The 16,133-nt window shown below is 38.8% G+C and overlaps 1 protein-coding gene across 2 annotated transcripts in view; it reads right to left on the bottom strand.

Annotated features, from left to right (window-relative positions):
- Window positions 1–16,133, bottom strand: part of chst8 (carbohydrate (N-acetylgalactosamine 4-0) sulfotransferase 8) — a 174,901-nt gene that overhangs the window by 15,515 nt on the left and 143,253 nt on the right. The gene's annotated exons all lie outside the window — the stretch shown is intronic.

Below are 16,133 nucleotides of genomic sequence, written 5' to 3'. Positions count from 1 at the left end.
GAAGGCATTTGGCTTGTCCATGTGGACAGCTGCAAATTCCAGTTAAGCTTGAGGGTCTCGACTTTGGAGCAGGGTTTGTTTTTCTTGGTTGGCACCCTCTCAGTCCACGGCAATGTAAAACTTTTTTTTTTTTTTTTTTTTTTTTTTTTTTTTTTAGAAGAAAATACCCTCTTTCCCATATGAGACCTCATATGAGTTACTTAGTTTTACATTCATTAGAACCTTAAAATGAGTTTAAGACTTCATTATTTTTCCCCCCACAACTTATTTAATGCAGCATGAAGTTCTTCTTGCAAATTAAAGTCGACTGTAAAAGTCAAATTCTAAACTAAAATTCTACCATGTGTGGAGATGACTCCAACGGCGCACCTTCTGTTACAAATATTTAGAATATGCAGATGACACAGGGAGTCCTCACTAACTCTGTTGTGGCCTATCAGGAAATCAATTATGGGTTTTCTTTCCTTCCCGTACCTCATAGTCATGGAAACAAAGGAAATGCTGATCAGCTCCTCTTCTACAAACCCGTGTTCTATCATTCACATCACAAATTCACCTTAAAAAATGACCTCATTTACAGCAATCTGAAATAACCTCATTAACATCAACAAACCCTGCCAATATTGGGATTAAATCATCTGTAAACAAAGTACAGCCCTAAATCCTGTATAGCATAAAGTCAGACATTGCGTAAAGTAAATGTATTGGCTTATTTGCTGAGGTTAGAATCACAAGCAGAAACAAATTCCTAAAATTTGACACACAATTGACCAAGACTTGCTCTTCCCACTCATATTTGTTGGGATATAACATCTTCTGCCCTTTGTGGAAAGCATGCACAATTTTCACTTCACTCTTCTACTCTGCCTCCTGCTTATAAAGGACAATCACGTACAGAAGGACCTGCATCAGCAAAAGCTTTATTTCCCTTATCCCCACTTCACGTTACATTCAAATAAATAAATACACAGCAAACAAGATCTCCAAAACATTTTAGAACTTGCATATTCAGCTAGTTTGGGCACATCACTTAAACATGGGAGAAGATATTGTTTCCGTACACTGTTGGACCATGGACAGCTCCTGGTGCTGAAACAGAGGCTTGCTTTCCCTGAGAGGAAACTTTACCTGAATAGGAAACTATTAGCTAAAATTGGAACTGGATATACAGACAGACAAACTGTGTTGCCCTCAGTTTTCATGATCCACCATATTTTTTTCCTTCCTGATGGCTCTTAATAAAAAAGAGGTGATGGCTTCGACTGCTTGCTTCAAACAAATACAAAGTACTCAGACCATAATTGCGTACCCTTAGTGGCATATTTTTTATTTTTACAAACTCATTTACAGCTTTGTGCACTAGCTCTTAGAGGGATTAGATCACACGCTTGATGACCCCTTTTAAGTTTTTCCACCCATATTTTTCATTTCTTCTAGATTAAAGTCAAAGCGTAATCCTTTTATCACGACCTGTTGGTACACTAGTGGCGTGCTGAGGTGCTGTGATCAGATGCTGCTATGTCTTCGTTAAGTCTCTGTGCTCCCCTGTTCACCTCTATTTGCAGTGAGATTGGGAACTGGAATTGGCCCTGTCACTGTTTACGCTGGCCTCTCATTTGAGTTAGCTTCACGTTCTCTTACACACCCCTTGTTTTGCTGTCAGAGCACTACTGATTACAGCTGGGACTGATGAGTCCAGACATGTGAGTAAAGCACAGGGACATTGGCTGAATACTAAGTGAATATTTTGGAGGCTGCCTCAACATATTGGTAGATCAGCAACTTTGGCATTCGCCCTGCGCCTACAGTTTATGTCCATACATCATACCATCATGAAAAAAGATAAAAAAATAAATCCTGAACCAAGTGCAATCATTATAATCCCACTAAGATCTTGCCCTGATAATTTATGCCTTATTACACTAAATTACATTAAAACTTCAAAAAATTTGTAATAACAACAAATGCATTAAATGCAACTAAAACTAAAAATTAGATGATAATATTTTAATGCAGTGTTTGATTTGTATGCTGTAGTCAGACAAAGGATTCATGCAGAGAAAATCCACAGATTTAAAAAATTACACAGCCACTCTGGCCAATATTATTTCTTTTCTAAAATAACTTTAGCTCTATTGAACTAGATTAGTTTCACTATGACACATAATTGTAACTATTTGGAAATAGTTACAATCTCAGAAAATTATGACCAGGGGCAAATTTTAGCTGCTAACATTTTTAGCATAGTTCAGCAGTGAACTGTTGGGACTTCACTTTTTAGTGATCTTGTAGTTGCGATTGTTTTGTCCAAGACAACCCACGGGCTAAAGATTACATCACAACCTTGTAAGGCTGCATGCAGTAATTTGAATGAAATCACAGGGTTGTAAGACCATTTCTTTCGAATTACTCTCCCCACTACTTCAGAGAAACATGTGATTGGAGTTGGGAAGGCAGCTTAAGAGTCTTGACACTAAAGTGTAAACAGCTCAGATTGATTAGCTGTCATAAAAAAACATGCATTATGAGGTGGGAATAGCAGGAGTGTCACCTGGGTTTATGCCTCCAGGAAACCTTATTTCTCCATCAGTCATTCTCAAGCCATCCATTCTTAAAGGTGAGTCGACCAGCTCACCTTTGGGCTTCAGTCACTCCACAAATAAGAACATTCCAGGCCTTCACAGGAACTCCTGATTAGCTTCAAGCACTTTCTTGTTTTCCTGTTATTGGCTTCAGTTTTCCACTGCATCCCTTCCATTATTATTCTTTCCCCTGCAGATGCTGATCCTTTATTCTGCCCTCCCCTAAGTGTTTTATCTCCTCTCTTCCATTGACTCCCCTCCCTTCCTCTTTAGTGCATCACCTCTAGCTTCCAGACTCCAACCTATAATTTCCTCTTTCGCCTCTCTATGCCCTTTGTGCTGCACTCCAGCTACATTCGTTATAACCGGTAAAAAAGCAAAACAGCACCAAACAATAAACAGAACTACAGACCTACAACTTTTGTATAGCTAGAGCTACAACTGTTACAGCAGCAGATTTCTCACTTTGTTCAGTCCTGCACAGATAATGAAAATAAAAGTTCCCTTCGTAAATGCATTTCTTCCACAGAGGCCTGTAGTCTCACAGTGCTGTGTGTGGTTGGGCTCTGACAGGCAGTGAAGTGTATGTGAACATCTGAGCAGAGCAGCACTTACTCAGCCCCTCATAGCTCTGTGCTAATGAGAGGTGTATATGTGTGTATGTGAATGCTGCAAAGGGCTGTCACATTGACTGACTGACACTCCTTTATGCCTGAAATAACCCTTACACACGTCAGGTGGATGTTGCCCCAAGGTCCCCGGAGCTGAGATGTCATTTAAGAAACGCAGCCTACATACTGCCGACTACCAACCCACTGCTGTGCCTATTGAGGAGAAAACAAAACAAGAACTAAAGCGGCACTGCTGGGGCAAATTCTAAGACCAAAAATTGCTGAAAATGTGGAGCTAATCTGTCATTGCTTATGCAATTTCTTTTTCTTTTTTTGTTTTTTAACACCAAAACACTGAAATGACTGATACACTGCTTCAGGATGTTTTGCATGCCACACTTAGGTTTGTGTTCTCCAGTGCAGGGATCCAAACTAGCATTATGTTCACATCATCTGTCTAAGCCTCTGTTCTTCGCTCTGTACTGCCTACTGCACCAATAAGCAGAAGCAATACAAAAAAATCTTCCTGTCATGAATCTGACACCTAGCAGCTGACTGTAAAACATTGCCGAGTAAACCACTATGGAGTATGAATTCAGTTTGCAAGCATTTTATATTTTATTTCTTTCTTTTGCTTTCCATGCAAAGCACCAGGCCAGGTATTCAAATATACAGTGTTGCTCTGACAATCTGCTGGAAACCATAGCAAAACATCTTCGATCCAACAGTACACTCCTGGTCTCAGACTGAGTCTGTCTGATTACCTGGTTTCAGCATTTAAAATACTCATTGAGCCCCAAGCCCTCCCTCGTTCTGCTATCTCAGACTCCTTTCTTCTCCCTGTCAGGGAAAATGCCAGAGAGGTGCAGTGAGAGCCGTGCTCCGCTCCCAGTGCTGGTAATTTGACAGCGAGCAGAAAGGGTGCAGAATAATTGGAATAGCATTTGCGTGTCAATGTGACACTGACGAAAAGAGCTCAACATTTAACGTCAGAGGAAAAACGGAAAGTCAGAGATTTCTGGAATAGATTTCACAAGTTGTCTAGAAGTAGTGGGTTAATCAGACAAACTAGACAACTGGCCTTTTGTTAGAGCTGTTTGTGTCTGATGCTCTGAGAGAACAGACTGGAGCAACAGCAAATGATGATTCTGGCCAAACAGTGGGTCTTGTGAACAACAAGCCAATTCTGGCCAGAGTTGGGAATTGGTGATGGTTTTAATTGGACTCAACTCAGTGGGACAGATGCATTGAGAGACGGTTGGATGATATAACTGGCAGCTTTCATGGAGTGATATTTTTCCGAGTGATGTGTCACATAAATTTCAGCAACAATGGTGCTTTGGTACAATTTAGACAATAGAGGCTGGCAAGTTGAAGAGACATATTAATTTTTCTGAGCCTGACTTTGTGTTCCACTTCCTGTAAGACAGGTCTACATTAAAAGCTCATTGTGTAACTTATCATCAAGAGGAAGACAAAACTTTACGACTACAGGTTACAGCCCATAGGATGGTGCTGGCTTTCCAGTGAAGACAACTTTTTGTCCCTCTTGTCATACTGGCTGCTGCTGCCAGTCTTGGAACTGTGGGACAGCAGTGTAATGAGCAGGATTACCAAGGGAGACTGGCAGGAATAGTACGGTATCAAAGGAAATCCAGTCAGTGAGGGATATTCAGACAGCAGTCCCATTCTTTTATTTATTGCCTGTGTGCCCAGAATGACTCAGCTCACTCTCCTGCTGTCAAACCCTGTCATTATCCATTAGTGTGTTTCTGTCTCGCCAGGGACCGCCCACTGCTACCTCTGGCATGCACGAGAAGGTGAATTAATGTTTGTGTGTGCGTGTGTATACGTTATGATCAGGTGCACATATAGAGTATGGTGTGTAGTCGTTTGTGCTTGTTCACTCTGTGTACACACCTGAGGTTAGAGTTTGCCCTCGAGACTGCTGGTAGTGGGCAGGTTTTCTGCCATGATTGTTGTAACACCGAGACTTTGATAAGCGGTATCAAAGCCTTCATTAAGACTATTCAGAGAGATGGAAAAGATAGATACCCTGCATGTGTGTGTGTTTATTTTTTTTTTTTACAATGCCATGCACAACTTCTATATTTAGCATTTCTGCCTTTACATGAAGGAAAGTGTTGTTAATTAGATCCTGACTAAGTGCTCTGACAAGTGGTGCAGCTATCCCACCTTAGCTTTGTCTAAATTGGATGGGTAGGAGTCAGAGAAAAAAAACAATCAACCAAAGTAAAAACTAAAGAAAACAAAGAAAAAAATTGAAAACAAATATAACAAAACAACTATTAAGTTATTACAACACAAAACAAGATTTTGTGTGTCCATTTTAACTTATATTCTTAGAATGGAAGCTAATTTCTAGGTCCCATAGAATTTGTCCTCAGCAATCAAAGTTTTTCTATCTGTATGATGGACATCGTGTCACCTGTCTACCTTAGGAAGTTTGGTACAGTTCCTGCATCCATTTCTATATAACTAAGTATATGTATAATCTACCCTAATTGGCAAGGTGGAAATCTGTGCAAGCTCTATCACAACAACCTTTATTAAATTGCAGATGGTTCTTAAATTTCATAACATGTAGGTAGAGTATATCCAACTTTTATGTTGCCCTGTTTGCGACCCTCTGTAAGCCACTTTTTAAAACATGTTTGCAAGTTATTTAAATGTCCAGTGCCACTATTGCTGGGAGTGCTGAGGCATGCTGTATCATTGTATGTAATATACACAGAGGAAAATTTCTGCAAGGCCAGATTGCTGAAATTGTTCAGGTGCTGTACAATCAAAAAGTTCAGTAGCAGAAAAAAAATGCAATTTCGTTTCATCTTGCTGTACAGGAAAAAAACTGATTCATCGAGAAATGCACTCATGAGAATTGCAATTCTGTCAAGTTGCAATTTCATGTACTCATGTGAAACTTCAGTTTCTGTTGTGACTATGTGATGTAAGGGTGTATGTGTGCATTTGTGTTTGTGTGTGTGTGTGTGTGTGTGAGAGATAAGAAGGCTAAGGAGGCTGGGCCTTAGGCGTTCCTCCTCTCCTCTCTGCTGTGTTCCCTAAGGAGGGCAGGCAACGGGCCAGAGCTGGCAGGCAGGTAGAGATCCAGATAAGACGGACAGAAAGAGAGAAGGGGATGTGTGCATCAGTGCGTGTGTGTCCACGTGTAAGTCAAGGTGGGAGGGCAAACCTATATCTTGTCAGAGAGAGAAAAAAAAGAGTAAAATCTGATGAGGGAAAGTCAGGAAGAAAGAAAAGTAATGGAGGACAAAAACCGACACACGCAAACACACACATACATGAAGGCACACACATAGAGAACTGAGACAGATATGATAGAAAAAAGCAAAAAAAAAAGAAGTCTTGACAGGTAACAGAGGATCAAGGAAAAGAGAGCGATGGAGTGAGGCTGAGATGTAATAGAGAAAGGGACAGAGACAGAGTGATGGAGTCAAAGGGTGAGAGACAAAAGGGAAAGAAAGTGAAGAAGGAAACTAGCAGAGAAAGAGAGCATAACTGAAATGGAGCGAGGGAGTTTCATGTCAGTAGTGAATTCTTTCAGGCCTTCTGTATCCAGCTAAGTGGAAAGTCAACTTTTGCCATCTGTAACACACAACCTCAACGCAACACCAGTGATGGTGTGATCCCTTTTTTCAGTGAAAAGTAGAGCTATATGAGTAAGTACATTTATTTTGATAACTCAAAATCTCTCATCTAATAGCTACTGGCTGATTACAGTCAGAAATAAAGTGGAGGGTATATTAAATTCCTGCACCCTGACTGTGAGGAGTGAACAATTACACGCCATCACTGGAAACTATGATACCTATACACTGAACCAACAGTTTTGGCATATTTCAAACTGGGCTGAATAAAAGAAGGAAACTCAATCCAACAAATAATGCCGCTAATTACTTTACATTAAGTACAGTTACTGAAGTGGTGAAATGCTTTGTACACACACACACACACACACACACATCCACATGGATACATAGACATGCACTTAAAACTCTTGCCAGTTGTCTTACGTTTTATTATTAATCAGCACCTCACATCATGTGTGTCATGTTTTTCCAAATCTCTAGTGCATATGTGCTTCCAACCATATTAAGAGTGACAAAAAAATGAGCTCAATATATTCATTTAGTCTTTATAAACTAGGAAAATTAAGAAAATTGTGTTATTCACAAATCTCACTCTAACTTCCAAAAGTTTCTTCAAATTTTATTTTCCTACATAATGTATCTTCAAAGGACAAATCATCAACCTATTAAACTACTTGCTGAGAGATTATAAATGAAGGAATTGTTTATTTATTTTCTATTTTTCCTGAAAATGACACTCACAGACGTGCATTTCCCATAATTCAGATTTTTTTAAATACACTGTTTCTCTTGTTTTGTTTTGTTTCTGTTATGTCCACTGACTTCTGTCTTTTTTGAAACAGAGCTGTCTGTCTCTAATGTGTTTCAGGTTTATTCTGTAACACCTCCAGATGCCTCATCACCTACACCTGAACACCATCTGGTTGTCAGTGGAGCACACATCCAGCTTGAGAGTCCCTGCCATTTGGCCACTGAACTGCATGCTGAGTGGGTGCTACTGCTGTGTTTTCTTTGGCATCGGGTAGAATTGTGTTTTTGCTGATAACCTGCTTGTTTAGTTAAACCTTTATTTTTTGTATTAGCTACATTTGGCCTTGGAGACCCACTTTTGCCTTTGACATTATTTAGCTTATGTTTACTGATAATTACTGGACTGTAAATGAACGGTATTTTATTGCTACACTGAAAAAAAAATGCAAACAGGGATTTTGGGAAAGGGTTTTGCTATTACATTGTTATTTCCCTTGGTACCTATTAAGAAAAGGTTGTAACAATATCATTCAGTATATTCTCAGTAAAAAACAAACACCCACACGTGTGTGTTATGAGCACCCACAGGAATGAAAACTGATTTAAATATTTACTTTAAGATGCAAGGCAAGTAATGTAACAAGAACTCAGTGTTCTAGTTCCTAAAGAAATTTCAGAGCAACTGCAGACAGCCAGCATTCAGTGCCACTGCTACATTGTAATTGTGTAGAATGAAAACCAAACAAAGTGCTTTCTCTCCAATAGTCAACAATGTATCCTTAGTTTCTTAATGTACAGAGCTCTGAGGAATGAAGGCAACCATCCAAAAATTCTGGTGTCTGAGTGGGAGGCTGATTTACTGAAAGCGGTGCATGCCATTATAAAATTTGGTACTCTTTGTCCCATAAAATGATTCAGTGCAGCTTTGCCATGTCATTTGTCACAGATTGTCCTTTGAAATGAAAGAGAGAAAAATAAGAGCTTCTGTTTTACAATTTAATCACACAAGGACAAAACTCACTTTTCTGCAATTGCAATCACTTGTCCATCTGTACATTTAAAGCAACAGTGCAAATCGAGAGAAACTGCCTGAAAGTCAGAGAAATATTGCCCATTCTTTTAAAGGATTAGTAATAAAATTCAGGCAGGCAAAGGTTAGATGGAGTTAATAAAGAAAGCTGAGAAATGTGAGACAACACCAAATAAGTTTCACAACGCATCAGAACTTTAGAGACTGGATCACATATAATGGTGGAAATGTTTTGAGAATTAAGTTTGCCTTTATTTCATTTTTAGAAAAGCAGAGAAAGATAGGTCTAATAGACAGATAAGCTTCACTTTGTGTTGCTGTGTGTTGCAGAAAATGGACACTTTAACTCCACACCCAGTCTTGTTAGGTTAAAACTATGTAGCTTCCTCAACATGTTATTGTGGTACTCGCTGTTTGAGGCTTCTGACCTAAAACTTTAAGCTTATTTTATCATTGCACTCACAGCTTCTGTGGAATGTGTACAATGAAAAAGTGAAAGTAGATATGCCTTCCCCTACTGTGGCTTCCTGCTTTTATGGCAGAATCTTTTTGTCTTGTTTTGTAGTGTACTGCGCTGTGAGACTGTGCTGCAGAACTTGACTGGTTTCTATACTCTCAGTAGGCGGATCGACTGACAGCTCTGATGTTGCATGAAAAACAGGTTCGACTGATGAGGGCTCCGGCCGAGCGGGAGTTTGGCCGGCGGTGCGTTGCAAGAACGTTGGCTCTATGGGAGATCTGTGTTATTGAATGGGGCTCACTTTGAACTAGGCACTTGCTCAGTAGCTGACAATGGACTTATAACAAATGTACCAGTTCTTCAGTTTATGCAATGTCAACAGCTAGGACAGAAGCCCTGGTGGGCTGTACAGGGGATGTGGGGTGTAAACAAAAAAAGGAAGAAAATCAAGAGTTTGGGAGACAGAAAGATGTAGAGAGGCGCGTGAGTGTGGTAGTGAAAAATATCACACCAAGGGGCAGTGTGAGAGAAACAGAGATAAAAAGAAATGAGAGAAATGGAGAAACAAAAGGGAAAGAAGCACAAGGCACAGAAACAGAATACCAGCGGAGTACAGCAATACAATATGTGACCCAAATATGACAATGAAATTAACTACAAAGAGAAGTGGGTAGAGATGAGACGCTCTCATGGGCCTCTCACACTGTAATTATTCATGAACTATGGTCAGTCATTCATATGGAGTACCTGTTAACCACATGCTGATCTGTCATCAGTTACACTTATTTTACTACTATTTATTTGAATGCTTATAAAAAACACTTAAAAGTTGTATTATTTTTAAACACAGTTTTCACAATAATCTTTCAGCATCACATATATATTTTCCACTAATTAGACTCAGCCAGTAATTAACCACACACACAAAGCAAACATTTGCCTGCATTTTCAAAGTCCTGTCTGTATTTTATGCAGACAGTACTTTGACTTTTATGTAGTATTATCTTGTACTCAGAGCTGGACTCAGAGCTGGACTAGAGCATATTTAAGGTTTACTTAGAGAGGCCTTTAGAGATGTCAATCATGTATTTTTAGGTTGTAACTTGTAGTCGTATTTAACCAATTCTATAAACCTATCAGAATTATATTTCAAACTCCAGAAATTCTGATGGTGTGAAAGTTTATAGCTAAAAGTAGCCTGTATTTACTTAAAATTAATAAAGGTGTGAAGCTGTCTATGCCTTTAAATCTAATAATAAACTAAACCTTTTACATATTTGGTATTGTACATCAAATTACGGTAAAGACGAACATAGCATGTTTAATTAAAAAATAAATTGGATTGTAATACAAATGATTGCATTCAAGAGATATCCAGTCTTTAAGTCTGATGTCATTAGCCATTGCCTGGTCCAAACTCTGATTCAGGTCCCAAATCAAACCAACGCTGCGACACCAATGAGAGTTAAAAACTGTCTAAATTCTTTCATCTTTAATAAAATGATCAGTGTGGTTGCTCTACCAGGTGTAACAATTAAGTTTAACACCCATGACATCAGATGACATACCATGTTCTGACTGAGGGATTTCTGAAAAATTAAAACGTATGCTATCACTTCTGACATAAATGAAGACAGAAAACTAAACAGTAGTGATGTTTGTAGGGTTACTGAAGTTGGGCTTGCTGGAATATAATGATGTGCTATATGGTGGCTAGCTACACAGCTATGGTTAGCATAATATAAACACATTAGCACAGTAAAGCTGGAGGATGAACCCTAACTTAAAAAAAAAAAAGTTATAAAAAAAAAGTGCTGCCTATGAATCGTGCTAGTAAAAACCGAGAGTTGCCGACAGCGATGACTGACTTTTCCCAAGGGGCTTGTTCAGATTAAATAGAACAAGATACATAACATTGAAACATGTTAAAAACACAACAGCCTTAATAAATGCAGAGTAGTTTGGACCCGGAAGCAGGGTAGCAGGGAACAACTGGGCAGATTCCAGACTTCAAAGACCACAAGCAATACAATTACTTCATGAGTAAAATTATTAAAATTAAATAGAAGTTTTAGATAGCTGGGCTTTTTTTTAATGCATATCACTATTTGTGAGGCAAAATTGACTGTGCTGCGTTGTGAGGCAAAATTGACTGTGCTGCGTTGTGTCCCAGCAGGGTTTGAACATCAGATTGAGCTTCATGCCTATGCATCAGGAAACATCTTGTCACGCTGCTTAATCCATTAATCTGTCCTGTGCATCAGTCTAATAGAGAACCATCCGTAGCAAGTGTACGTGAACAACACAATGCAGATGACATCAGGATGATGAGCTGTCAGGGAGGTGATAGACAGACTTGTAGGCAACAGCAGCTGAAAGTTAAAAGGATACAGCCGATTGCTCACTGAAGAGAGAGAGAGTGGAAGCAGCGAACTACCTTGCCAGCCATCTTGCCTAATGATTGCGGCCCACAAACCCACATACCAGGATAGATCAGCCTTGTGTCACGTCAGGGCAGCATTATTAATGACACGCACTTAAAACCTTATTACAGGCCCAGCTCTTGGGCACGCCTGATGGCTCAGAGGTTCAGCCAGGCAGAGATTTGCCAGGTAATGAATAAATGACACGCTTAACCAATCCACAAAAATAATATTTTGCCACATTAATAAAAGAAAGAAAGAAAAGGAGAGTTTATAAAAGTGGAATACGGCTTTCCATATGAAGAACAATTGCAGCCGTGTTACAATAATCACTGTCAGATGGCGGTAATGAACAGGTGAGATTATGGGCTGATGTGATAATATTATTCCCCATGGCCAATTTTTATATTCAAAGAAACTTAAATAGCTGAAGTATGACATGGCTATAGACTTAATACCTGTCATTAATCTTCACAATGCTTCCACAGAAAATGGATGAGAAATTCAGTCGGCTTTTCATTGTAGGTGCCTAAAGAGATGGTCAACCAAAGGCAGGGAGCTATTCAGCTGTCATCAATATTAGCCCCTTTCATGTCATGTGTTTTGATAAGCTGCACTAATATATTTAAATTAACAATGGGTTGAATTACTGTGTATGAAAGTGTCATAGGAAATGACAAATTGACAGGGGGTTATTACCGAACTTTGTAGTTCCCTGAAGCTTTAGAGAACATCTCTTAGCTATTGGTTTTGGTTTTGCTTTATATTTTATTTTTCCAAAGTCAGAACAGGTCTTTTGCAACATTAGTTTTGAAGGTAACTTCTTACAGCTTTACCCAATGACAAAAGTAACTCATTATAAGACTTTCACATTAACAAAAAATGATTAACTTTTTGCATTTCGCATTTTCAGAGTGTTTCACATACACATATTGTACAGTACCCTGGTCTACATGTACTTGTGAGGGGACTGACTTTAACTTTTTCCATGGAGAGATGATGTTGGCACTGTTTCCTCCACCACATAACATCCATCCATCCATCCCTTCTGCTGCTTATCGAGTGCTTGGTCATGAGGCAACAGCCTAAGCAAAGAAGTGCACTGAGGTGTTCCATACCAGCTGGGAGGAGGCCCATATAGCATGCAGTAAGCTTGTTAATTTGAGTGACAGCTTTAACTGATACATTGCATATTCAAAGCTTTAGCAATTGCATCATTCTCCTTCTGAATGGACCCTGTCACTTGTTTGTGGGGGTGTACTTAGCTTGCAGGTGTTTCTTCAAAATTGTGAAAAGGAGCTCCTCAGTAGCTGACAGCCACCCACTATTACCCTGGCACAAAATAATATGAATACTTAAACAATGTAAGGGCAGTCCTTTGCCATCTTGCTAGTAAAAATGACTGAAAACAACTGACACAGGACTCCAGTAGCACGCAGCTCTGTCAATGAGTCAAGCTTTATTCTGTCATAAGAAAAAGAACAGAGACATGTTGAAACCCATTAAACAGCTGACTGTAATAGTGGTTAACTGATTACTTGAATTGCAAAATTACGATGTTACATTACTTGTCAGAAATAAAAATGTTTCCGACTACTCTTATTTAAGTGTAACACTAGTCAGAAGCTAAGAATACTCAGAACTGAATGAGTGTTTTAAAAGAAATGTGCTCCCCCTTCATGTCGACCAATTCTGCTGTACGTGAAGAATGTGGGCTTATGTATTTTTGTAATCAAGGAACATCTTAGCAACAGGATTCTTTCTTTGTTTCTATATCATCTTAATTGCTTTTCTTTCATGCAGCAAAATTGCAGAATAAACTTATCTTGCTTTTCCACTTGGTAAACATCAAATTCACACTTGCTGTATTTGTTTTTCTGCCTGTGAACCCTTTGCAATTTTTCCCTCTCTAACTCAGTTAACATGGAGGGCATCGCAGAGCTGCAATAAAACTCTGCACCAGTAGTCAGAGAGGATACAAGAAGTTTTAAGTGTTATTTGGGTTGGGTTGCACCCTTCATCTCCCACAGTGCTCTGTAGTAATTGCGCTGTTTGCCAGCATGGAACAAGTGCCTCCTGTTGAGTGTTTCCATCATTTTGAAGGTTATGGCACTTTGATGTAACATGAGCTGCGTCATTTGAATATCTAATGCCACATCCTGCATTTCAGGTGGTTCTCTGGTGTACAACTGAATAGTAAAAAAAAGAACTACGGAATACTGTATAAAAGATAAAAACATAGTGATTCCTTAGTAATGTGTTAAAAAGTGACCAAAAAATAGGAAGTTTTTGGTCACAGGGATATAGCTGAATTATAACTGTCCTGTAGTTCAAGTATAATGCCACAGAGAAAGTGTTTGCTAATAAACAGTATAAATGCATTAATATAACAACCAAAATGGTTTTAATAAACCTTAAATGTGTCAAATGAATGGAACGAATGAAATAAAGAAGCAGAGCCTGTGTTGCATTAACATGTGAGCTTTTTTAAAAACTGTATTATTAAATTAAATGCAGATGTGTGTACCAGACACTTATTCTCACTCTCCAGATACTAGTCACTGCAGCACTGTCTATGCTGATCAATTACTAAATGGTATACATTTTCTACGAACTCCAATATCACTGTGAACACAGTGATATACAATCTTAAGAATGTTCTTAAGATCCAGGCATCCAGGCCACACCTTTAATTGCAACTTTGGTTAACACAGAAGACAAAGATGTGATGTCCTTTTATGCCCATTGCTTTCTTATATGTCTTTTTTGATCGTGACACATAAAATTTTATTTCGTAACAATCACTTGCTTGGTGATGCTGATTCTCTGTTATCAGGGGCATGTTCAGTGTAGAAAACATGAACAGTACTTTGCTATGGTTTCCAGACTGAGGTATCTTTTATTTCATTAAATGCTTTTCCAGATGTTTTTGAGTCAGTTACAACATGTATATAGTATATGGTAGATTAAAAAGTATATGAAACGAACAACATCATTAAAAAATGTTTTGCTAGGGCTGAACGCAGACAGCTCCACTTGTTCATTTTTTAACTGACAAACTTGAAAATGAAAATATTTTTCTTAACCTTTTATAAATAACTTGCTTCAGCCCATTTGTAGTACCCTGTAGAGCCACAATGTAAAAAAAAAATAAAAAATTCAAAAAAGTGATAACATTTTTTTTTTATAAGCTAGTAGCAATGTGTGCTTGAAAAGCATGGTCTTAAAATGCTGCTCTTCATAGACCATTGTAAATGATGCCACAGAATAAAATGGCACAATGTGCTGCGTAGCAGGTAGGAGGAAGGACCTAAATGCAGGACTCAAACAGAGAAACGTAACTTAAAACGGCAGCTTTATTGCTGGAAAAAATAAACTTGTGAAAAACAAACAAAAACCTTGGACATGGAAACTAGGAACTGATACTGCTAGGAAACAGGGAGCACAGAGCCAACACACAGCATGGAAAGAGTATGACGTGACAACTAACAAAGAAAAACAAAGGGGTTAAATACACCAGCGAGTAACGAGGGAAATGGAAAACAGGAGGAAAGCACAGCTGGGATTACTCTGACATAAGGAGACACAGGAAGCAAAGCAGGACACGGACTACCAAAGTAAAACAGGAAGTACAAGACAATTCACAAAAATGCAGACTAGACACTGAGCCGTGGAACCATGACAGACCTGGGAACAGAGGAAACATGAAGCACAGAGACAAAAGTGAATAGACGTGGAACACAGTGAAGAAACAGAAACAAAACAAAAAACCCTAGAAACCAGAGCTATCATTTCAATACAAACAGAAAACAATAATCCGAAAAGTATAACTTATGTCAAAAACCCCCCACAAACACTGGGTCACCAGACCCAGTGCCGTGACACAATGTCAACTCAGAAAGGCAATTATTGAGCTTCTTGGGGATTTCCATGTTCCTCTCTGTGTTATGCGCTGTTTTTTTAAGTTCATGTAAAAATTTCACAAAGTTACAAAACGACCCCAAAGGAAGAAGATACATTGTTGCTAGTCCAGGCTTGTTCCCCACTACATATCTATATCACAATGTAACAAATTCTTACAATACCAGCCTAGCAGGTAGACTGGCACATGTTCAAACAATGAATGTCCAAAGAGACAGAAGCTAAAGAGGAGAGTTTCAGGCATTGGGTGAAAAGTGCTGCTTCAGTGGTGCGTAGTGAGAGAAAAAAAAAAATATTTTTTTAGCATTAAAGCATATAAACCTATTGGTTTATGTGCTTTAACGTGAACCTGTAAATGAGTAGCATAAGACCTCTTTAACAATCACAAGCCACATTAGTATAAATGTGACCTGGCAGTGCTAAACGAATAAACGATTTGACCTAACTAAACAATCTGGAGAACATACTAGTACCAACGCTTCGAATTAGCTCTTATTTATTGTGTGTTCGCTGCTAGTCCATAGGGTTTCCATCCATCATACAGAGGCCTATAATCCATAACCGCCAAAGATTACAGGCAACTGTACATCTGCTAATTAACCTTGATTGCAAATGAAACCTGGGCGGTATCATTCATTACAGCAGGATATACACAGGAGCTCAATTCAGATGTTTCAGCCTGTGACAAACAACACATAGGGGAGGCTCTTTTCTTATTTATCAGCCC

The sequence above is a fragment of the Perissodus microlepis genome, chromosome 1 (genome assembly GCF_051167445.1).
Source record: "Perissodus microlepis isolate ML-2025 ecotype Zambia chromosome 1, ASM5116744v1, whole genome shotgun sequence".
In the NCBI taxonomy this organism is placed as follows: Eukaryota; Metazoa; Chordata; class Actinopteri; order Cichliformes; family Cichlidae; genus Perissodus; species Perissodus microlepis.
Note: the sequence above shows the minus strand (reverse complement) of the source record. Positions and strands in the feature narration are given on the sequence as shown.